At 36.7% G+C, this 24,089-nt stretch overlaps 1 pseudogene across 1 annotated transcript; it reads left to right on the top strand.

The window, feature by feature from the left end:
• The first annotated feature begins 21,149 nt into the window (after positions 1-21,149).
• Positions 21,150-23,809, top strand: LOC311601991 (non-histone chromosomal protein HMG-17-like; annotated as a pseudogene). Its single transcript has 2 exons — positions 21,150-21,192; positions 23,514-23,809. The product of its transcript is annotated as a non-histone chromosomal protein HMG-17-like (transcript).
• The last annotated feature ends 280 nt before the right edge of the window (positions 23,810-24,089 follow it).

Genomic DNA, 24,089 nt, shown 5'->3' with positions numbered 1-24,089 from the left:
TTAAAAAAAGACAAGGGCATCATGTAATTTACACACCAATGAACTGAACTAGAAAATATCATCCCATGTGAGGTAACCCAGACTCATAAAGACACACATGGTATATACTCACTTATAAGTGGATACTAGCCATAAAGTATAAGATAACACTGACACCAAGATTGCCCAGATCGCCCAGATCACAAGACTCCTAAAATGACCAGCAGGACTTGATATCAATGCAACATACACAAGGTCCTGTATTACAAGCTCCAGCTATGGGTCACAATCCTTCCTGAAACAGCAGGATAGGAGAGTAACACCAGAGCTTCAAGGTTTTATAAGGGGAAAAACTGTAATTGGGGGTTGGGGTCACAGGGAAGTAAGGAAAAAACCATAAGTGTGGGTTGTGTGTCACAGAAATGTTAACCTTCAGGCAGGTTGGGTCCAGGAGGCTGAATCTCCAGGGAAGTTGTTTTATCTCAGAGAATCATTGGGAGTAAATTGTATCTAATCGCTCCAGTGGAGTTTCTGGAGACTGCTGGCAGATCTAGTTTATGGCAGTGAGTGGTCATTCCCGGAATGCAAGAAGAAGTGAAGACACCTGGAGGACAAGTTCTCAAAGAACATTCACAAACCACGGCATTAGCTGCAGCATATACATTACATACAGACTTATCACATCTCAGCATTATGTACTGTAATGTAGTTCTTACTATACTGTCAAGTTTTGTTATCAGACCTTTACCTGTGTCAACCTGTTAAAATCCACCATCATCTTCATTTCATAGGAATGAATCAAGTCCCAGAGATGGTAAGCAACATTCTTAGCATCACAAAGTTAGTAAGTACAGAGAAAAGATTTTCGCCCAGTCTGACTTTATTCACTTAGTCACTATTCATATTGCCTATGATTTTATTCATGATTTTGTAATAAAATGGTATTTATTTCCAACTCTACCACTTAACTAGTGATATAATTTGGATGGGTAATCTTTGGTTTCAGTTCAACACATCTGGGAAGAAGTAATCTTATGTAAAGAAATGGCTCCATCAGATTGACTTATGGCATATCCATGCAGTGTTTTTGTGATTCTCAGTTGATGTAGGCTGGCCCAGACTACTATAGACAGTAAAATTCTGTGCAGATTGGCCTGGGCTGTATAAGAAAGCCAACTCATCAAATGAATGGAAAAACAAACAAATAAAACAAATAAACAAACAAAAACCTAAGCCAGTAAGCAGTGGTTCACTGTGGTTTCTGCTCTAAAATTCTTCCTGATTTCCAGCCCTGACTTCATTCAATAGTGGACTATAACATGTAAGATCACATAAACCTTTTCTTCCTGTCTTTGTCAATATTTAATTGCTATGAAGATACACAATGACCAAGGAAGATCTTATGAAAGAAAACATTTGATTGCTGTCTTGTTTACAGTATCTCAAGGCAGGGAGCATGGTGGCATGCAGGTAGGCACAGAAACAGTATCTGGGAGCTACATCCTGGTCCTTAAGCAAAGAGAGACTATGTGTAGCATGGGCTTTTGAAACCTCAAAGCCCACTCCCCAGTGATATACTTCCTCCTTAGAGCCCACACCATACTCCTTCTAATCCTTTCAAATAGTGTACTCTCTGGTGAGTAAACATTTAAATATATGAGCTTATAGGGGACATTCTTATTCAGTACACCACAGCTCTCTAAGTTTTTTAAACTTATATTTTCCAAGTTGTTTTTGATCATGGTATTTATCCTAGCAACAGAAAGCAAACCAGAATATAACCTTTGACATGTTATTTGATATTCGTCAACTTCAGCTTCCCCAACTGAAAATTGGAAATAATAAAAGTGCCTTATTTCACTGTTGTTGTGAGAGTTCAATAAAATGTATAAGTAATTTATCACAATACTTTATTTATTCTACTATCCTTTGGTATCCATGTAGGATTGGTCCCAGGACACTCTCTTCATAGATACTGAAGTCTGCAGGTGCTCAAAGTCCTTATGAAAATATGGGTATTTGTGATAACTTATACACATATTCTGGTATTGTTTAAATGGTTTCTTGATTACTTGTAATATCCTGAGGAAGATTGAAGGTGTGTGAACAGTGGAAGGCCATAACAGTATGTGCATATACAACTCAGGTGCATGTGTTCTTATTGAAGAAACAGACTGGTAGAACAATTTTATCATTGTAAAGTCACCTGGTGTGTGTGTGTGTGTGTGTGTGTGTGTGTGTGTGTATGAGAGAGAGGGGGAGGAGGGAGGAAGGGAGGGAGAGAAAGAGGAAGGGAGGGAGGGAGGGAGGGAGAGAGAGAGAGGGAGAGAGAAGACATTTTGAGACCTACACAAGCACAAGGCAGAAAGAGGTAACTGGGAATGGCATAGAGGTGTGAAAACACAAAGCCTGCCCCTAATAACACAACACTTTTTAACAAGGCTATACCTTCTAAGCATTTTAGAACCACTCTATCAACTGGGGACCAAGTATTCAAACATATAAGCCTATTGGAACCCTTGTAACTCAAACCACTATAATAAATTTATTTTACTTTTATACTCTCAGATTATATAAACCTTCTCTGGGTATATTTTTATTAAATAATATAACATGGCAATAAGAGTAAGATAGTCCTGAGTTGTAGCCATAGATTTGACCATTTTTAGTTTTATAACCTTAAAAATGTTGCTTATGTTTCAGTTAACAATCCCTAATGTGGATGACAAGAATAATTGACATTAAATTAAGCATAACTATATAGACTACTTGAAATAAAGCATATTAACATCACTATCATCATTCAAAGAGGTGGTTTTATCCTACATACTCAGTGATTCACTTTTACTTCAAAATAGTATTCAAAAATTTATCTTATAGATGGAAACAATAGAAATCAAGTTATTTGGTGTACAGTCCTCTCCTACTTAGCAGAAGCACCCATTTTAAAGGAAGACTTGTAGAAAAGAATGCTTCATGTCATCAATAAATTTGAATAGATGAGTCTTCCTTTTTTCTTGATGGAATTACTACTGTGTTCTTACATTTATAGTCCATACTTACTAGTGAAAATAGAGAACACTCAAGCAATGTATAAGCAAAAGAAAGCCATTAAACAAGGACACTTTGGTATACTTGCTGGCTTTGATGCATACTTAAGTATTAATAGGCATTTATTGCAAATAGAATATGTTGTTCTATGTTCTTTTTTTCATTTACATCTTGAGTGTATTTCCATTACAAAATTCTAAGCATTTTCAAAATTTATTATAAAGTTGTTGTTGAATGGACTTTTTTTCATACAATGTTTTAGTTTGAAAGTCTGTCCGTAATGCCTACTGGAAACTTGTGTCAGCTGTAATATCTGCAGCCAGCCAACTATGTTATTTAACTAGAGATCCACCAGAGAGCTGGTTTTTGGTAAAATGAAAACTCTAAGTATTGGGGACGTATGAACTTGCCAAGTGCAAGTGGTCTTTCTGCTGCCTTCAGCAGTCCTGAAATGATTTTCAAAAGTAAGCATAAAGAAATAGAATTTGCTTCACCCCTTCAGGGGGAAGTGACTCAGTTAAGAAACATCTCTCTCATCAGTGGTTATGTTGGAGGTGCTCATCATAATTTTCTACTTTGTAATAAAACTTGAGTTTGGAATAGCTAGAAGGATTTCCACTTCTATTGCAATGGGGGTAGGGGGAATACAGAGCCTTGGAAATTGTAAACGTGTTGAGTGACATTCTTGTGATTGCTCAAAGAGAACTTAGGCACTTGTAGAGGAGGTCATTACTTGAACTGGCATATACTGGGGTTCTGGGCATGCTGCCTATGATTCCCCAAGGCAATGCTAGTAAAACCATGCTCCAAATCCTAGATTGTCAGTCTTCATATGGGAGATAATGCAAATGCCTTCTTAGAAGAAAAAATTCTAGAGAAAGCTAGAGAATTCTGAAATCTTTTATAAGCCTTCAGTCTGTAAATTTGTGATGCTTTCCTGGCTGCTAAACTACAAAGAGTGTGATGCTATGACTATTTAAAATTAATATTTGAATGTGCTTCAAGTTATGGAAAATTAAGAAAAGACACATTCCTGTAGATTCATTCTCCTGTGGTATGAAACTGTGCTATTGTAAGCAGAGAAAGTCTGGAGACATTTCCTGGGGAAAATCTTCATTTCAGTGTTTATGAATTTCCTAAATTGCCAAGCCAGTAAGAAAAGCATTACTCTTCTGTTTTGTTCCTTAACTTCTACAGAAGTTTTCTACTTAGGTTATACTCTATGTCTTCCAGGCCTTTCTCTGTGCCTTATTGTTTCTAAATACTACAGCATTTGAGGCTCTAGAAAGGAAGAGCTGAAGATTAAGAAAAACCATGCTAAAATATTTATTTTAGTTTGAAACATCTATTTTGTCAATAATATGAACAGTAAATATAAATGTATTCATTTCTGAATGAATATTGAATATACTGGGCAATATGTATATAGTATCCCACTGTCAGCTGATAGCACCCTATGCTTTGAGACATAGCATAGTCACAAGTTCTCTAACAGCTGTTATGGAGAAATCAAATATTCTCCTTGTGATTTACAAATCTGCAAGATAATGTGGTCTCATCAATACAGCTGGCTATGACCCTCTGCTTCACTAATCTCACTGTTGCTCTGTATTTGTGTTTGACACACATTTAGCAGAGTAATTCTGCTCTTTTTCCTCTATTTTGTTCCAAAATCCTACCCAGATCTAGCCAATGGACAGAACATTCTCCACAGTAGAGTGGAGAGTGGGATATGACTTTCTCACATACTCTGGTGCCTCACATTTGACCATGTCCCCTGGAGGGGGAGACCTGGTGGCACTCAGAGGAAGGACAGCAGATTACCAAGAAGAGACTTGATACCCTATGAGCATATACAGGGGGAGGAAATCCCCCTCAGGAACAGTCATAGGGGAGGGGAATAAGGGGAAAATGGGAGGGAGGGAAGAATGGGAGGATACAAGGGATGGGATAACCATTGAGATGTAACAAGAATAAATTAATAATAAAAAGAAAAAAGAAAATTAAAAAAAAGAAATTGAAATACTTTGCCTCCAACTTGAAAACACAGAGATTTTAAATCAATATAAAGAAAGCACTTTACAAGTAAATGGTAAACATTTTTCTTATAAGTCTTTTGACCAATATTACAAGAAATGTTTCATCTATATCCTTTTCTCACAGGATCCAGCATGTTCCTAGAATTCTCATGTTCTGTTTATATTTTTTGCCTTGTAAAATACACCTAGTTTGGAAGCCTTAAAAATCATGTCCCCTTGCAAGCCTCAAAATTATGCCTCCTCTATATTCTTCATCTCTGAATTCTAGACTTAAATATTCAGCTTACAATTGAATGTCTTCTCTTGGATATTTACAATTTATATCTTTAAAATAACATGTCTTAAGTAGTCCTAAATGCCCTGAATATTTTATAAAACCTTAAGTTCCTGCTTCTTCCACAATTTTTTTGAGACAAGGTTTCTCTGTGTAACCTTGGCTGTCCTGGACTCCCTTTGCAGACCAGGCTGGCCTCGAACTCACAGTATTTCGTCTGCCTCTGCCTCCAGAGTGCTGGGATTAAAAGCGAGCGCCACCACACCTGGCTCTCTTCCACAATTTTAATCTATTTTTTTAAACAATGCATTTTAATCATGGCAATTATGTTCTCTTTTTAAATATATTCATTTGTTTATGTTGAAGCAGAGTAGAATGCATGTATGTGGAGCTAAGAGGTTAACTTATAGGACTTGACCCTCTCTTTCCACCATTTAAGGTCTAGAATCAAACTCTGGTCCTCAGATCTCACAGCTTGGGAAGTCTGATATTTTTATTGCAGACTAAAATTTTCAGTATTATTCTTTCTACTTTTTCTTACTCACTGAATCATAGTCTCTCTCTCTCTTTCTGTCTTCACCTGGCCTTCCTCCCCTATATTTTTTCCTCCCTTCTTCCCCCTCAACTCTGTTATGCCTGTACACTCTCTCTTTGGGATTCCCTCTCTTCTCCTCTCTCCATTACTTCATTCTTCTCTTTTTTTTTTCCTCCCTCTACTTACCGTCTGTATACAAGGAAGTTCCTAGTTACCCACTGCATTGTCCTGTCTCTAAGCTCTCCTCTTATCTACATTCTTCTTTACTTATACCACTTCCTTTTCACTGTCTAAACAATATGAACTTAGCTGTTCCTTTTGCTGAAATATCATCTTCATGGACTACTAAAAAATTCTTCCCAAGTGGTATTTCCATGCAGAACTTTTGTTTTCTGTTTCACTCAGTGACTTTAAAAATTCTTAATCTGAAAAATCGGAGAAAACACAAGGAAAAAATCTTCTGTGACAAATAGTCCACCTATGCGAATTGCTACAGAAGTAGGAAATGCTGACATGTGAGAATGAAGGTTAATGATAGCATTTCCTGGAACAGGATAAGACTACATAAGAGAAAAAAAACAGTCCCATAACTAAGTCATTCTTGCAGCTCTTGTCATGTTAAGATTTATGTTTGGTGGATTTTTCTGCTGCTAATGATCGTTCATTCATTCATGAAAACAAATTTTTCATTTTTTTGCACAAACATATCTCATCAGTCACTCCCCTGTTAGTTTTTTTTTCCTGTTAGGTTTTTATTACCAACCTGACATAACTTAGGGTCACTTGAAACTCAACTGAAGAATTGCATTGAACAGATTTGTCTGTGGGCATTTTCTTTATTAGTGATTGATGCCCAGCCCACTGTGGGTGGTAATACACCCAGGAATGTGGTTCTGTGTTTTATAAGAATTTTCACTGGCTAGTGAAGCAGGTAGGATAATCACAGATCTTCACCTCTCTCCCTGCTCCTTCAAATCCAATCCCCCAAACTTTTCCTCAGTTCTGTAGCAAACCACCTGCCAAGTATCTCTTTCTCCCACACCCTCATCTCTAGTGGATCACAAATATTTTCCTTTACAAACTTCCTCCACTCTCCCACTCATTACTTTCTACCAGACCTCAACTCTTGCAAGCATTCCCTGGGAATCTGCAGGCTGCTGAGGTCTACGGAAGCAGGTAGCATAACTGCTGATCTTCACCTATGCCTACTCTTCTCCAAATCAATCCAATCCTTCAGCCTCATCCCCCAGTTTTGTAGTAGACCACATGCTGCAGCTTCTCCCTCCTCCTCTACCCCTAGCCTATCTTCTCCTCCAACCCTCCTCTCCACACATAATGTTATTCTAGCCCCTAACCCAAGCAGGCTTTCTCTGTGAACCACCCAGGCAAGCCTGTCAGAGAAGCAAGTAGTCTAGCAAGCAGGTTGGCTTGCTTCAGATCTTCACTCTCCCTCCTCTCCCCACTATCCTCTCTCCCAGTTTCATCCTGAGCTCTGTAGCAGAGACTGTCTGTGTAGTTTCTCTTTGTTCTCTGCCTCCATTCCCAGGAAGCTAAGCAGATCCTGGATAGAAAATCAATAGCCCTACTATATAAAAATGACAAAGTGACTGAGCAAGAAATCAAGGAAATAACAACTTTCACAAAAACTTCAAATAATATAAAATATCCTAGTATAACTCTAACCAAGCAAAAGAGTGATCTGTATGACAAAAAAAAAAGTGACAATGGGCGAATGTGAGCAAAATATAATCATCTATTATGTAAAAAAAAGTCATAGTAAAACACATTATTTTGTGCAGTAATAAAAAGCAAGTTCTTTCCTGTGATCTATGGAAATCATATGGCCTATTAAGTTTGATGAGGTAAAATCTTGTGCTTATTTCAAACCTATTATAATTGCATTGCTCAAGAATAAAGTCATGAAACACTCTATTACTGCATAATAATAATCCTAAATCTAAATTTAGGTGCATTTGCAATAGTAGAAATCATATTTAGACTCTTGTTTCTGACTGCGATGGGCCAGTAAGGTAGAAAAAAAAAGACATTTTTCAAGACCAGGCATTTCCAGTAGATGGCAGTATAAGGCAGGTTTGATCCAATTTTCACTCTTTATTTCACAGTATTTTTAATAAAAACTACTCCATTAACTAAAAATTATATTAAAATAATGGGCACTGATATGACAAGACCATATAGGAAACAATATGAGCTTTACCAGGCCTGACCACATAGCATTTTAAAGGAAATAGTAAGATTGAATACATTTTGAACATTTTGCTATGAGTAATTGCAAGAATTCAACATTGAGTGTTTACCAGTAAGATGATTATGATTTTTCAAAGTAAAAGTACTAAGAACACTGTTGCATGTGGGTAAACAGACTTGCAGGGACTCTTTGAGAATATTTGCTTTTACTGTCTAGCATGATCTTAGGTACTGTGTGCTGCAAAAGTAACTTTTATTCACCTGACATAACATCTCCAAGGCTTACTGTCTCTGTTTGTTACCAAAGCCTAGTCCTGGAAACTTTTAGCTTCTGTAAAATCTAATCTAGTCCTAGAATGCTTTTAGCCTCTGAGACTTACTGCTGAATAAGCTCACCCTTTCTTGTTCTTTCTGAACTCTGGCTGGCTGGTTCAACTCAGCTGTTCTGGCCAAAACTCTTCTCCTAGTTGGCTGATTTAAACTGGATTCTTTCTTGGCCACTGCCTGAATTGCACTGCTTGGCCTCATATTAGCTTTTGCAATATGTTGTAATTTTCTGGTTCCTTCTCTGTCTTGTTCTGTCTTCACCTATGTCTAGGTTTTTTCTCTCTGCAACCTGTCTCTTTACAACTGTCCCAAGAAAACTGCTTCTTCCCTGGTTGGAGAGATGGCTCAGAGGTTAAGGGCGCTGACTGTTCCTCCAGAGGTCCTGAGTTCAATTCTAAGCAACTACATGGTGGCTCACAAACACCTATAATGTGATCTGATGCCCTCTTCTCACCTGCAGGTATTCATGCAGGGAGAGTACTGTATACAAAATAATAAATAAATCTTAAAAAAATAAATAAACAGCTTTTTCCCTCTCTCCCATCTGCCTCTCAATTAGACATGGCTTTCAATTATAGGTGCTTCCATCTACAAACTAACTTTACCTTCATTGTTTGGGATTAAAGGTGTGTACTACCTCCATGTCTGTATTACAACCAAGGGGATAAAAGATGTATGGCATATCTACATTACAGCCAGATCACATAGACCTAGATCTTCAGATATGATCCCTTTCTACAGCATCCATGTTTCCAGATTAAAATTCCTCTAGACTATGCTACATATTTATATACATAAATAATTTCCTTTAATCACCTACTCTTATCCTAATTTTAAAGATAAGGGCATTACAGTTTAGGGAGTGCAAGTTTGCTAGTTGTCAATATTTATGTAAAATGGAAAATACTAGCTAATATATTTTTAGTTTTCTTTAAAATGTTATACTTTATTTTTGATATCTTTGTCCTTAATATTTGATTACTTTGGAGCTTGAGAGATGGCTCAGTGGATAAGAGCATTGTCTGCTCTTCCAGAGGTCTTGAGTTCAATTCCCAGCAACCACATGGTGGCTCACAACCATCTATACTGGAATCTAATGCCCTCTTCTGGCCTGCAGATGCACATGCAGATAGAACATTCCTACATAAAATAAATAAAATATTTTTTAAAAATATTTGATTATTTGAAATTAGTATTTAAGAATGTATAATAGAGATGGCAAAAAATTCTGTTGTACTGTTCAAAGAAAACTATCCTGTTCAAATCTGCCCAACAAGGACATTCTTTGTGAGTTTCAATCGTTCTGTGACTTTAGCTCTTGGCTTTCTGTGCTAATGGAGACAATGGCACTTATAGGTAAGAAGTAGGGATAATTGACATATGTAAAAAACAAATACAAACTGCAGACACTGGGTTGTTCTTTGTCAACACACATAGTTGGCTCTAAATGCAGTATTTCCAGTAACACCATATATCAGACAATTAGTTTTATTTACAGTTTCTTCTTACCTTCTGTGGATCCTAGTGAGTGAAATCACTGCATTCAGATACAGATACAGATATAGATATAGATACAGATACAGATACATAAAGATGAAACCATATCTCTTTCACTGACTTCACATTCAACAACAACAACAAAATGCAGTCCTGAGATTCCAAAATGGCTTACTTTCACCCACATTAGCAAAGACTGGCGTGTAAACCAGAATATTGGCTATTTGCTATATAGTGATAGCTATACTTCACAAATAGAGGACAATCATTTACCTATCCAACACACACTCTCCTTACAGGCAAATAAAAACATGACCAGAAGTTTGTTTGGCAAATACAGACAAAGTAGAGTGAGCTGTGTGATTTGACTAGTTAGTAATCTTGAACTCTGCGCATACGATTTGCCAGGTCTCAAAATGCAGATAAGCTACCCATGACTCCTTACTCAGTCCTACACTCCTTAAGCAAAACAAAAGGTGCCTGCTACTGCACTGGCTTTTTAAAAAATTAATTAATTATAATTTATTCAGATTACATCCTGATCATTATCCCCTTGCTTGTATCTTCCCGTTATTCCCACCCTGCCTCCCTCTTCCACCCTAATCCCCTCCTCTAGACCTCTGAGAGAAGGGGACCCCCTCACCCACCATATGGCCACAGCATATGAGGTCTTAGCTAGATAGCCTGCTTCTCCTTCCCCTGTGTGTCCAACAGGCCTCCCCATCAAGGGGAAGTGACCAAATTGGGGCACCAGAGTTCATTTCACAGACAGTCCCTGCTCTCCCCACAACAATGGAGAGCTATCCATTGGCTGGATTAGAACAGGGAGACTAACTTTAGTGAATGCATTGTCCTTGGTTTGTGCAAGCCCTCCCAGGTCTAAATCTGCCAGCCTAAATTGTGTTTTTGTGGGGCTCCTGAACCCTATGGGTCTTTCCATCCCCCCCGCCCGCCGCCCTCCTTCCATAACACTCTCAGCCCTCTGCCTAGAATCCAGCAGCGAGTTGCAGCATCTGTCCTGATCCACTGCAGGGTGGAGTCTCTCAGAGGACGTCTATGTCAGATTAATATCCACTTATAAGTAAGTATATACCATGCATGCCTTTCTGGGTCTCGGTTACCTCACTTAAGATGATCGTTACTAGTTCCATCCATTTGCCTGAAATTTTAAAGATTTCCTTGTTTTTAATAGCCGAGTAGTATTCTATTATGTAAACATACCACAGTTTCTTTATACACTCTTTGGTTTAGGGACATCTAGGTTGTTTCCAGATTCTCACTATTACAATAAGGCTTCTATGAACATAGTGGAGCAAATGTCCTTGTTGTATGGTGTAGCATCTTTTGTGTATTCCCAATTTTCTGAGAAAGCAACCAGATTGATTTCCAGAGTGGTTTTACCAGTTTGCATTCCCACCAATGGAGGAATGGGGATACAAGGTACATACCTACCTAAACACTATAAATGCTATATACAGCAAGCTGGTAGCTGATAGCCAACATCAATCTAAGCGGAGAGAAACTCAAAGAAATTCCACTAAAATCAGGGACTATATCAGGGACAAGGCTGCCTACCCTCTCCATATCTCTTCAATATAATACATGAAGTTTTTTTTTTCATGTATGTGATTTCTTTTTTTAAAAAATTTACTATTATTATAATTTATTTACATTACTTCCCCTTGCTCTTATCTTTCTGTTCCCACCATCCCTCCCTTTTCTATACTATTCCCCTCCCCTAGACCTCTGACAGGTGGCATCCTCTTCCCCCGTTGTCTGGCCACAGCCTATCAGGTCTCATCTGGACAGCCTGCATCCCCTTCCTCTGTGTTCCCACAGGGTCTCTCCCCTAAAGGGCAGTGATCAAATCTAGGGCACCAGAGTTCTTGTCAGAGGCAGTCCCTCACTCACCACCACCCCCACTCCCCATGTGGAGAATGAGCTGTCCATTGGCTACATCTGAACAGGGAGTTTAGGTTCTTTGATTTCACTGTCCTTAGTTGGTGCATCATTTTGTGTAGGACTGCCTGAGTACTGATCCACCCACCAGCCTTGATAGTCTCCTTTTGGAGCTCTTGACATCTCCTTTGCTTGTCTTTCTAGCCCCAACCTTTCCATACAGTTCTCAGCTCTTAACCTAGAGTCTGACTGCACGTCCCAGTATCTGTTCCAATCCTCCACTGGGTGGAATCTCTAAAAGGACATCTATGTTAGGCTAATATCCACTTATCAGTGAGTATATACCATACATGTCTTTCTGGGTCTGGGTTACCTCACTCAGGATGATGGTTTCTAGTTCCATCCATTTGCTTGCAAATTTCAAGATTTCCTTGTTTTTAATAGCTGTGCAGTATTCCACTGTGCGAATGTACCACAGTTTCTTTATCCATTCTTCAGTTGAGGGACATCTAAGTTGTTTCCATATTCTGGCTATTGCGAATAAAGCTGCTATGAACATAGTTAAGAAAACGTCCTTGTTGTATGCTGGAATAGCTGGATCTTGAGGTAGCATTATTCCCAGTTTTCTGAGAAAATGCCAGATTAATTTCAAAGTGTTTGTACATGTTTGCACTACTACCAACAATGGAGGAGTGTTCCCCTTTCTCCACATCCTTGCTAGCATGTGGTGTCACTTGGGTTTTTGATCTTAGCCATTGGGACCAGTGTAAGATGGAATCTCAGAGTCATTTTGGTTTGCATTTCCCTGATGACATGGGATGTTAAGCATTTCTTTAAGTGTTTCTCAGCCATTCGATTTTTCTCTGTTGAGAATTCTCTGTTTGGTTCTGTACTCCATTTTTTAAATTGATTTATTTGATTTTGTGGTGTTAAATTTCTTGAGTTCTTTATGTATTTTGGATATTAGCCCTTTGTCAGATGTAGGGTTGGTGAAGATCTTTCCCCAGTCTGTAGGCTGTCATTTTGTACTTTTGACAGTGTCCTTTACCTTACAGAAGCTTTTGAGTTTCATGAGGTCTCATTTATTATTTGTTGACCTTAGAGCCTGAGCTCTTGGTGTTCTGTTTAGGAAGTTGTCTCCTGTGCCAATGAATTTAGTGGCACTCCTGGATACAAATAGCAAATGGGCAGAGAAAAAACTTTAGGGAATTTACACCCTTCACAACAGCCACAGAAAATATAAAGTATCTTAGTGTAACTCTAACCAAACAAGGGAAAGACCTGTATGAAAAAAACCTTCAAGTCTCTAAAGAAAGAAATGGAAGATATCAAAAGATGAAAGATCTCCCATGCTCATAGATTGGGAGGATCAACATAGTAAAAATGGCCATCTTATCAAAAGCTAAGCCTCGATTGGTCCATTGCATGTGACAGCATAAGGAGTCATTGAGAAATGTGCTAGATACCAGTCCATATAAGTTTTGTTCTTAATACTGTAGAGGAACAGTTGGTGGTGGGTGAACAATTGGACTCAGTTGTTTCTGACAGTCTTGGACTTCACTCAGTTCTGTGAATTCAATACAGTAAGTTTGTTTTCCAGGTTTTCAGTTTTGGCTTTCAGTGGGGTTTTTGTTTTGTTTGTTTATTAATTCTTCTGACAATATTGGTTTGGTTTTAAAACTTGGTCATGTTTTTTGTTTGATTTTTCCATTTTATTGAAAAGAGATTCTTTTCTCATAAGATATTCCTGATTACAGTTCCCCTGTCCTACTCTTTCTAGTTCCTCCCCACTTCTATCACATCCAGATCCACTCCCTTTCTGTTCATTAGAAATAATGGGCTTCCAAGAGATAACAAGAAAACATAACACATTAAAATTAAATAAAACAACAATCACATCAAAGTTGGACAAGCCAAACCAAGAGAAGAAAAAGAAAGCCTAAGAGGAGGTACAAGAATCAGAGGCCCACTTGTTCACACATTAAGTTGTGCCATGAAAACATTAAACTAAAAGCCTCTGTGTACACACACACACACACACACACACACACACACACACACACACACAGAGAGAGAGAGAGAGAGAGAGACAGACAGACAGACAGACAGACAGACAGACAGAGACAGAGAGACAGAGACAGAGAGACAGAGACAGAGAGACAGAGACAGAGAGAGAGACAGAGAAACAGAGAGAGACAGAGAGAGACAGAGAGAGAGACAGAGAGAGAGAGAGAGAGAGAGAGAGAGAGAGAGAGAGAGAGACAGAGACAGAGACAGAGACAGAGACAGAGACAGAGACAGAGACAGAGAGAGAGTGAGAATATCTGGTGCAGGCCCCGTGCTTTTTGCTTCAGTGTCTGTGAATTGACATGAGCTTCGCTCGGTTGATTTAGAGGGACTTGTTTCCCTTGTGCCGTCCATCCTCCTGGCTCTTACAATCCTTTTCTCTTCTTCCATTGGGTTCCCTGAGATCTGAGTTGAAGGATCTTGTGGAGACATCCTAGTTAGTGTTTAATATTACAAGTTTTTTCTCTTTGTGTAAATCCTGGCTGTGGGTCTCTGTATTTGTTGTCATTTTATTCAGGAAGAAGATTCTCTGATGATGACTGAATCAAGCACTGGTCTATATGAGTATAACAGAATATCATTAGAAGTCATTTTATTTTTTAAAATACCAGTAGTATTTGGTTTTATCCTGTGATTCTGGGCTATCTAGTTTCTAGTTCTTGGTCATGGAGGCAGTGTCAGGTATGGGTTCCATCTCATGGAAAGAACTTTAAGTCAAACCAGATATTAGTTGGTTACTTTTACAAGCTTTAGGCCACTATTGCTCTAGCATATTTGGCAGGCAGGAGAGCATTGCAATGTATGTGGCTGGGTTTCTCTTTTCATTATATTTCTCTTTTGGTAGCCTGCAGAGTAGCTTCCTGTACCCAAACTACTAGAATATAGGAGTAAATGTTCTATATAAGCACCAGATTGACCTCTCCATCATTATCAGCAATGGGACTTTGCTGTCAGTTTGTGGAAAGCAACCTACTCTATTGTCTTGTCAACAGCTTGGGTTGTTTGGAGATTTCCAATATGTGAAATAGCTGTATTAGGAAAACCTGTATAGAAGAGATGAAGGTGTATATGCAAGTATGCATGTGTATGTTTTGTCATACATCTAAATTATATGTCCCATAATAGGAAATTTAAAGATGGTTATGGGAAACTTTAAGAATGTATGTATGTATGTATGTATGTATGTATGTATGTATGTATGTATATATATATATATTAAAAATAGACTAGTAATTGATATGACCATGATTTGGCCAACTAACGACTAACTTGTATAACTTACTTATCCTAAACAGCTTGCAATAGCACTTTCAAAGTATTGGATGTAAACCTTGTATTATAATTGAGTTGTATGCATATTAGAGTATATACACACACACATGTGTGTGTGTGAAGAATAATCTTAAATTTGAATTCTATACCAATGTATCTAAAATTAAACTTATGTTGCATCTATATACAAAATTCCATACCAGTGATTAAAAATAACCTTGTGAGTAACAATTAAGGCATTAAGTTGAGGAGTAGATCCACTAATCTACTTTTTGTCCTATCATCCCTATATCTATTCCTCCTTATGCTAAAACACTAAGAATGCAACATTTATATAATTTCTGATTGTTCCATGGTTCTTCTTGCTGTAGGTAGTTTATTATGTATATGTAATAATATAAATGTATATGTAAACAATAAAAATAATGAAAAGAATGTATATTGTGTGCATGCATGTGTGTGTGTGTTTGTGTGTGTATAAAATTAGAATATGGTAAAGACAGCAAACAGTTGAAAATGGTGGCTTGCATAGCAGACAATCAAATATCCATAGGAATGATTTAATTGACTTTTCTATTTTTGCCAATCATGTTTGTTTCCATCCTAGGTCTCTGGGTTATCATCAATCTCTGGCTTCTGGTCATTAAGCAGCAGATTTTAAAGAGAGAATTCTCAACAGATAAATCTCAAATGGCCAAGAAACTATTAAGAAATGTTCAATATCGTGAGCCATCAAAGTTATGCAAATCAAAACAACTCCGAGATTCCATCTTACAAACATCAGAATGGCTAAGATCAAAAACTCAAGTGACAGAACATCCTGGTGAGTGTGTGGAGCAAAGAGAATGCTCTTTCAATGCTGGTTGGAGTGAAAATTGTACAGTCACTTTGGAAATCAATATTGCAGTTTCTCAGAAATTTGTGAGTCAATCTACCTCAAGAACCAGAAATAACACCAATTGTCACCCAGTCACAAAAGCTTCAACCTATATGGGATAGACTCATGCTATGAAAGGAATTAGGTTTGTGGCAGTGTGGACAAAATGCTTTTTAGTGTGTGTGTTTGTATTTGTGTGTGTGTGTACTTGTACATGTGTGTGTTGTATACATGTGTGTTTACATGTGTGCCAATGCATGCATGTATTCAAGTCAGAGGTTGATGTTAAATGTCTTCCTCTATCACTGTCTTGTTTTTGAGACAAAAGTTCTCTTACTGAACTCAAAGACTCACTATTTAGTATATGTTTGCATGGCAAAAACTTACCAACCTACTTATCTTCCCAGCCCCTTGAATGTATTTTATAGTAATTATGCATTTATCTTCAGGGTGAAAATATAAATTAACTCTCAAAGAGACTGTTGTTTGCAGAATAATGGCCTCAAAGTTGTCCACATTCCCAATCTTCTGAATCTGTGACTCAATTACATTCCGTAGCAAATAAAAATTAAAGTTGTAAATGGAATTACATTTGATAGTCAGATGGCTTTAAAATAGTTATTCTGGAATGTCTGAGGATGCTCAGTAGGAATACAAGGACACTTCAAAGTGGAAGATGAGACAGAAGAGAAGTCACAATAATGAGTAGTGACTTCACTTTTTACAGCTAGCTTTGAAAAGAAAAGATGGAACCTGAAGTGAAGGTATGAGGAACAAGTCTAAAAGTTGGCAAAAGCAGATTGGGATATAACTGCCAATACCTGGGTCTTGGTCAAGGAAGACCCATGTCCAATTATTGCATCTGAAGTTGAAAATTTATATATTTATAAGGTACTATGGTTTAAATATGATTTTTCCCTTTCAAATACTCATGAAAATGGACTCCCAATGTGATGAGGATGAAAGGTGATTGAGTCCTGAGGATACACCTTCATGATGGAATTAATATCATTTTCTTACTCTTTACTTTTCAAAGTAGTAAGGTTTTGCTGTGTGGTACTGGGTTACCACAGCTGCAAATTTTATAACGTTATAACAGAATGTTAAGTTAGACAATTTCACGTTTTGTGTTTTTTAAAAATTCTATACACATTTGCTTGGTCTTTTGCTTTCATGGAAAGCTTCTGGAACAACATCTCCCTAGCTCCCTCCCCACAAAAAGAAACAGTCTAGACTGGAGGCTATTGAAGAGAGTCTTTAAAATTGAAATAGGATGCTGAAGTGTAGCTCTTCGCAGAGGGTGGTGGTGGTCCTCAGTAATCTTTAAGGGGCTGACCACTGTGAATTTGACCATGCTCCAACTAGTACATCGGCAACACAAATTGGACTTTGTGTATTTGGGTGGGTGCAAAAGAGTGGGGGAGTGGACCTGGGAGAAAAGGGAAGCAAGTGTGGTATGGGTGCATTGTGTGAAAATCTCAAGTAATGAAAATATTGTGTTTGGGGGGATGATTTTTACATGAGCTTCTTGTCAGATGTGGCCACCTGATCTTAAATTTCTAGGCTTTGGAGATATGAACTAAATATTTTTCTTTAAGAATTACTTAATCTCACTCAGAGGAAGGATAGCAGGCTACCAAGAAGAGACTTGATATCCTATGAGCATATGCAGGGGGAGGAAGTCCCCCTCAGTCACAGACATAGGGGAGGGGAGTAAGGAGAAAATGGGAGGGAGGGAGGAATGGGAGGATAGAAGGGATGGGATAACAATTGAGATGTAATATGAATAAATTAATGAAATATATTTTTAAAAGAATTACTCAATCTCAAATATTCTTATTTACAGAAGAAAAAGATTAAAATAGCAAAATTTCTACAATGAATATCTTGATTTTTGTGTACATATCTTCTTACTTATATTGAATGTTTTTCTTTATCTTGCATACTGGACACATAGTATTAATAATAATAAGGGTGACCATAGCTATTATGGCAGCTACATACATATCTACATCATAATAACAATGGCATTCTCCTCCATAAAAGTACTGTTTATGACACAAAACTATTCCTGATTCATAGACAAGATTATCTCACAATGGATTCTAATTTATTTAAAAGCATATTAACTATTGCCATGATTTACTAATAGTTTTAATTGACTTGTAATAAGTTATTATTTCTGCCTGATTTCTAAGTAAGTTTGTTATAGTCAGTAGTTTTTATTAGAGTATAGTGCAATGCCAGAGAACTTAATCATTTAAAAAAAAAACAATTTCCTGGACTACAGTGTCAACATTAAAGGAATTATATAATTGTTGAATAAGAAAATTTGTGCCTCTTATGAACAAAGGTTTCCTTTTTAAAATCTTTGGAATTAGTAGGATAGATAAATATACAATTGGGACTCTTTCAATTCATGTCTAGTCGTGTCAATGGGAGGTATTAAAATACTAAAATGTGTTCTTTATTATATTATTTTAAAAATAAATGGCAAAAAGGATGGTATGATTTTTTAAACTTCAGTTTTACTTCTAGTGACCAGGATTTAGTTAACTTTGAGTATTTTATAAGTGATTAAGTAAAAATATGTATTTAGACTTTTTAATCATTATGTCCAGTAAAGAATTATAGCAGTGGATCTTATAGTGACAGGAAAAATGTCTCCTAGTAAGCGTAAGCTTAATAATTACTTAAAGGATTTGTCCTTTAGTGTCCAAATATGTGAAAATCAGATAGTCATATGGTATGCCATATACTTATTGGTTATTACAGTGCTATATATTTCTTATAGAGAAAAATCATATGGTCACAATGTCATTAGAACTAGAAGAGATCATCATAACAAGGTAGTTCATAGTAAGGTGAAAACAATAAGGTTACCAGTTTAGAGGATATATTTGAGCAAAAATGTGTCTCCAGGGCTTTTTTAGTGGTTCTTAAAAGGCATTCTTTATATCACATGTAATATGATGTTTTAAAATATCTATACATTGCATATTAACTAAATCTAGCTAACACAGACATTACTTAAAGAAGTTATTTTTTATATGAGCACTTATGCAGTATGAGCATTTTCTAAGAACACACTATACTGTTTTTAACTGTAGTCATGTGTGCTACAATAGATTGCTTGTATTTATCCACCATATATAATAGCATTGTATTTCCTTTGACCAGTATCTTTCCTAGGACATGAAGGTCCCAAATGGCTCAGATGTCTCAAGTATTGTTTAGCTTTTGAGGCTCATGAACTATTTTGGATTCTTGCAGAGCGTACATGAGAGACATTGCCATTAGTTTCACAAGGCTTTAGATTGTTTCCGTTAGCCTTGTGCTATTTAGTGGTACAGAATTGCAAGCTCCAAAAGTGAAACATCCTGAAAATATCATAAGTAACGCGTCTTTTTTTTCACTATATTACTGTAGAAAGAGCTAACAAAATCTTAACACTAGCAAAGAAAAATTGGGCCTGTCCATTTCTTGCCCCAGCAATAGAAGTAATCTTGAAAAGTGAAGGTTTGGGGCCTCCTTGATGGATCACTTGGCAGAACACAAATATTAAACCAGTGAGTTCAAATTCTCAAAATATATCATCTCTATTTTCAACGTTAAGTATCCATGTCTCTAAGTTTTCCCATGATAGTATATAACAAACCAACTTAACAAAAGTTGGTTTAGGATTTCACTTTCAATTTTATCTAACAGCTTTGCGATGTCCTTTCAAATGACAAGAAACACGATTAAATAGAGGCAGGAAATATAATTCTTTTACATTTCATGCAGTCATGAAACTTCATCCTATATATTATGCTTATACTAAAATGCAGGAAATAGTTCATTCTTACTTAGCTTTAGAAAAGAGATTGTCCTTAAGAACCAACAGCACAACTGTTTATATATGGATACTCCTGTGAATAGAACAAAGGATAACTGCTAACCAAGACTGTGCACCTAAAGATCTCCAGTTAAAATATTTGAATGTATAGGCATTCCTAGTTGATTTGGCCCTCTGTACACTTCAACATAAGGTTTTTTATGTTTAACAGTATTTTGACATACATGAAAAGGTTTATATACTTGGTTACATTAAAGGGAAATTTTATTTGAAAATCCTGTACTTTTTGCTATTTATTCTTTCCATAAAATGTAGACTAATTCTTCCTTTTAAAATGGACACAGTTTGGCAGTAAAAAAAATTGATGCAATCTGGTTTAATACTGTAAAGTTTTATTCTCAGATTTGCATAAATTTAGGAATACAAAATGTTCCACAAAATGTTGGAACAAAATTTGGTATGTCTTCAAACCAATACATTTTAAGTATGGAATATGTCATTTAGTAAACTTTATGTAGAAATGTAAAATTTCCAGCTTAGGAAACTTATTTCAAATTAGGATAATTGAACATCAATATGGCGAACAGATGCAGAATAATTTTTGTAGTTCTTTCTCTCAATACCAACTAAGTAGAACATCTTAGTTTTGCCCCTAAGGCTCTGTCATTGTTTTAGGTAAAATTCTTCTTTGAAGTTGCATGTTCACTGTACCTTTTCTAAAACAGTTAAACATTAGTTCAGTGTGGATGAAAATATGAATATAAAAAAAACAAAGAGATTAGATGAGATAAAAAAATAAAGTGAATTTGCTGAAAGCTTTATAGAGAAGGGCCTGTTTCACATACATAACTGTAGTAAAAAAAAAATTATTACTAAATGTAGTGCCATTATTGCTACAATTTTTCTAATATTTTTGTGAGGTCAGAATATTATTTATCATCATTATTCTCAGTTTGTAGATAAGGAATTTATAGTTATTAGTATATATTTTTCTTTTTCCATATGAATTTTAAAACAAATTTAATTCAATCCCAAAGATAGTTATATACAAATTATGAAAGGAAGGGCCTAAAATTAAAAATTATTGGCTTTTGTGTTCAGTATAGCATACCACTGCCTAAAAATCCACACATAGATATATTACATGAAATCTGAGAGAAACTGAAGAACTGCATAAATGCAACTCTTCTCATTTATATTGAGCACAAGAATAAATATTACTTATCTGTTCTGTTTTGAATATGAAATCTCCCATAAGCTTATGTGTTCAAACACTTGGTCCACAGATGGTCACACTATTTTGGAATGTTGTGAAACCTGTAGGATGTGGTACTTAACTAGAATAAATGGAACAGTGAGGGAGAGTATTGACATTTTAGTCTGGCCAGGCATAATGGTGCATGCCTGAATCCCAGTTCTTAGGAGACAGAGGCATGTGGATTTCTGTGAGTTTGAGGCCAGCCTGGTCAGCAAAGTGAGTCTAGGACAGCCAAGGCTGCTACACAGAGAAATCCTGTCTCAAAAAACAAACAAACAAAAAATCCTTGTTTTATAGTATAACCTCATTTTCTGCTCTCTCTCTACTTCCTGACCTCTGATGCAATGTGATGCTGGCTTTCTAATCATGCTGCCATGCCTTTGCCTCAATAATAGAATGTTTTTCCTTGAACTGTAAAATATAATAAAAATATTTTCTCTCATAAATTGCTTCCTGTCAGTTAACTGGTTCCTGCTATCTAAAATATAACTAATATACTATCCAAAACTATCAATAAATTTAATGTAGTCATCATCAAAACCCCTGTGAAATTCTTCACAAAAGTAAAAACAAAATAATTACAAGAATCAAATAAAACAACAAAAGACTTAGAATAGTTAAAGCAATCTTGAGAAAGAAAAATAAAGGAGCTGACATCACATTTCCTGATTTCAAATTGTAATATAAAGACAAAATAATTACATACTGTTATAGTGTATAAAAGAGACACAGACTAATGGATAGAATAGAAAACTCAGAAATAGGCCATGAATTTACACTGAAAAGATCTTTGAAAATGTGTTAAAAATATAAAATGGGTAAAAGATAGTGTTATTTTGTAAGTCATGAGGAACTGAAAAAACAAACAAATAGGACCTTTGAATATTTCACAAAAAGAAACAAATTGGAATAAAAGGCTTAAATATAAGATCCTGAAGAAGTAACTCTCTTAGAAAAAACGTAAGAATTGGTGTTAACAACACTTTCTTCAATATAACACTAAAAGCATAGGTACCAAGAGCACTTAGATAAATTAAAAAATTACAAATTACAAAAATAGACATACTACATCAAATCAGAAAATGTTTTGCAAATGTTATCAAGCATGCAAGAAGATCAGTTTCCTGGTTTTGATCTCTTCTCCCCTGGTGGGGCTGCCTTGCCAGGCCACAGGGGAAGAAGAAATGTTCAGTCTTGATGTGACTTGATGTGCTTGGGTGGGTGGGTAGGGGCTCCCCATATCTGAGGAATAGAGAAAGGGGATGGGAGAAAAGGGAGGAAGGGTGGCACAGGGAGGAGGGGGGACTAAAATTGGGATGTAAAGTGAATAATAAATAAACAAATAAATCAATAAATAAATTTAAAATAAAAAAGTTTTAAAAAGAGTAGAGAAAAGTATTGTTTAAAATCATATATCTTGGAAATCACTGCTATTTTTTTCTTTTTTATTTTTATTTTATTTTTATTTTTATTAATTTATTCTTGTTACATCTCAATGGTTATCCCATCCCTTGTATCCTCCCATTATTCCCTCCCTCCCATTTTCCCCTTATTCCCCTCCAATGTGATGTCATCATTCTATTCTTTGGAACCATCTATTTTTCATTGCAACACTTCTATACTGGATGTGCTATACATTTGCATAAGGTAACTTGTCTCTGTGACCTGTTTCAGTTGTTATTTTGGGGGGTATGCTCATGTGGCCTCTGAACCAAGGAACACTGTCTTATAAAAAATTGTAGAGTTGGGGCTGGAGAGATGGCTGAGTGGTTAAGAGCAGGCAGTGCTCTTTAAAAGGACCCGGGTTCAATTCCCAGCACCCACATAAAAACTCTCAACTGTCTGTAACTCCAAGATCTGACACCTTCACACACATATGCACATAAATTAAAATTAAATAAAAATATTAAAAAATAAATAAAAATAAATAAAATCATATATCTAACAAGTGGTTAGGATTCAAAATATACGAGGGAATGTTAAAATTCAGTATCAAAAAGAACAAAGAAACAAGAAGTCCACACCTGTTAAATAGAGATGAGACGAATGATCTGAACAGACATATGATAAAGGCATATAAAGAGGAACTCAACAAAAACTCAAATAAATGTATATTAAGATATCAGCTCACCAGGTGTGGTGGTGTACACATCAGGGAGGCAGAGGCAAATAGATCTCTGTGAGATCAAGGACAGCCTGATCTACAAAGTGAGTCCAGGTGAGTCAAGGCTGCACACAGAAACCCTGCCTCGATAAACCAGTAAGTAAGTGTGTGTGTGTGTGTGTGTGTGTGTGTGTGTGTGTGTGTGTGTGTGTGTGTGTATAGAAAAGCAGCAAGAGCCAACTCCAGACAGATGAAACCCCCACGCCGCTGTATCTCCTCTGCATTCAGCCCCAAAGTCCCGCACCACCGCTGTGCCCAAAAGAAAGGCAGAAGGGAATGCTTAAGGTAATAAAGCCAAGGTAAAGGAAGAGCCACAGAAAAGATCTGCAAGGTTGTGTGATAAACTTGCTCCTCCAAAGCCAGAGCCCAAGCCTAAGAAGGCCCCTGCAAAGAAGAGAGAGAAGGTATCCAAGGGGAAGAAGGGGAAAGCTGATGCCTGTAAGGATGCAAATAATCCTGTGGAAAATGGAGAAGCCAAAACAAACCAGGCACAGAAAGCCAAAGGTCCTGGTGATGCCAAATGACGTGTGTGTGTTTTTAATGACTGTGTACTTCTGGTGACTGTACAGTTTGAAATACTTTTATCAAGTTTTATAAAAGCAGAACTTTGGGGATTTTTTTTAAAGCTATGATATTAGAACACAGAACACCTCATTGGGATGGGCGAAAGGAATGTGTGTCACTAATAAAATGTCTCTCAAGCTGGATTGATGATGGAAAACATCTTTCCCTGATAATTCCAAAAGACTCTTGTTGGCTCCCAGGAGAGACTTGGTGTCGACATATGTGGCCACCATATGTGGC

The sequence above is a fragment of the Acomys minous genome (assembly GCF_964271855.1).
Source record: "Acomys minous genome assembly, chromosome: 7".
Taxonomy (NCBI): domain Eukaryota; kingdom Metazoa; phylum Chordata; class Mammalia; order Rodentia; family Muridae; genus Acomys; species Acomys minous.
Note: the sequence above shows the minus strand (reverse complement) of the source record. Positions and strands in the feature narration are given on the sequence as shown.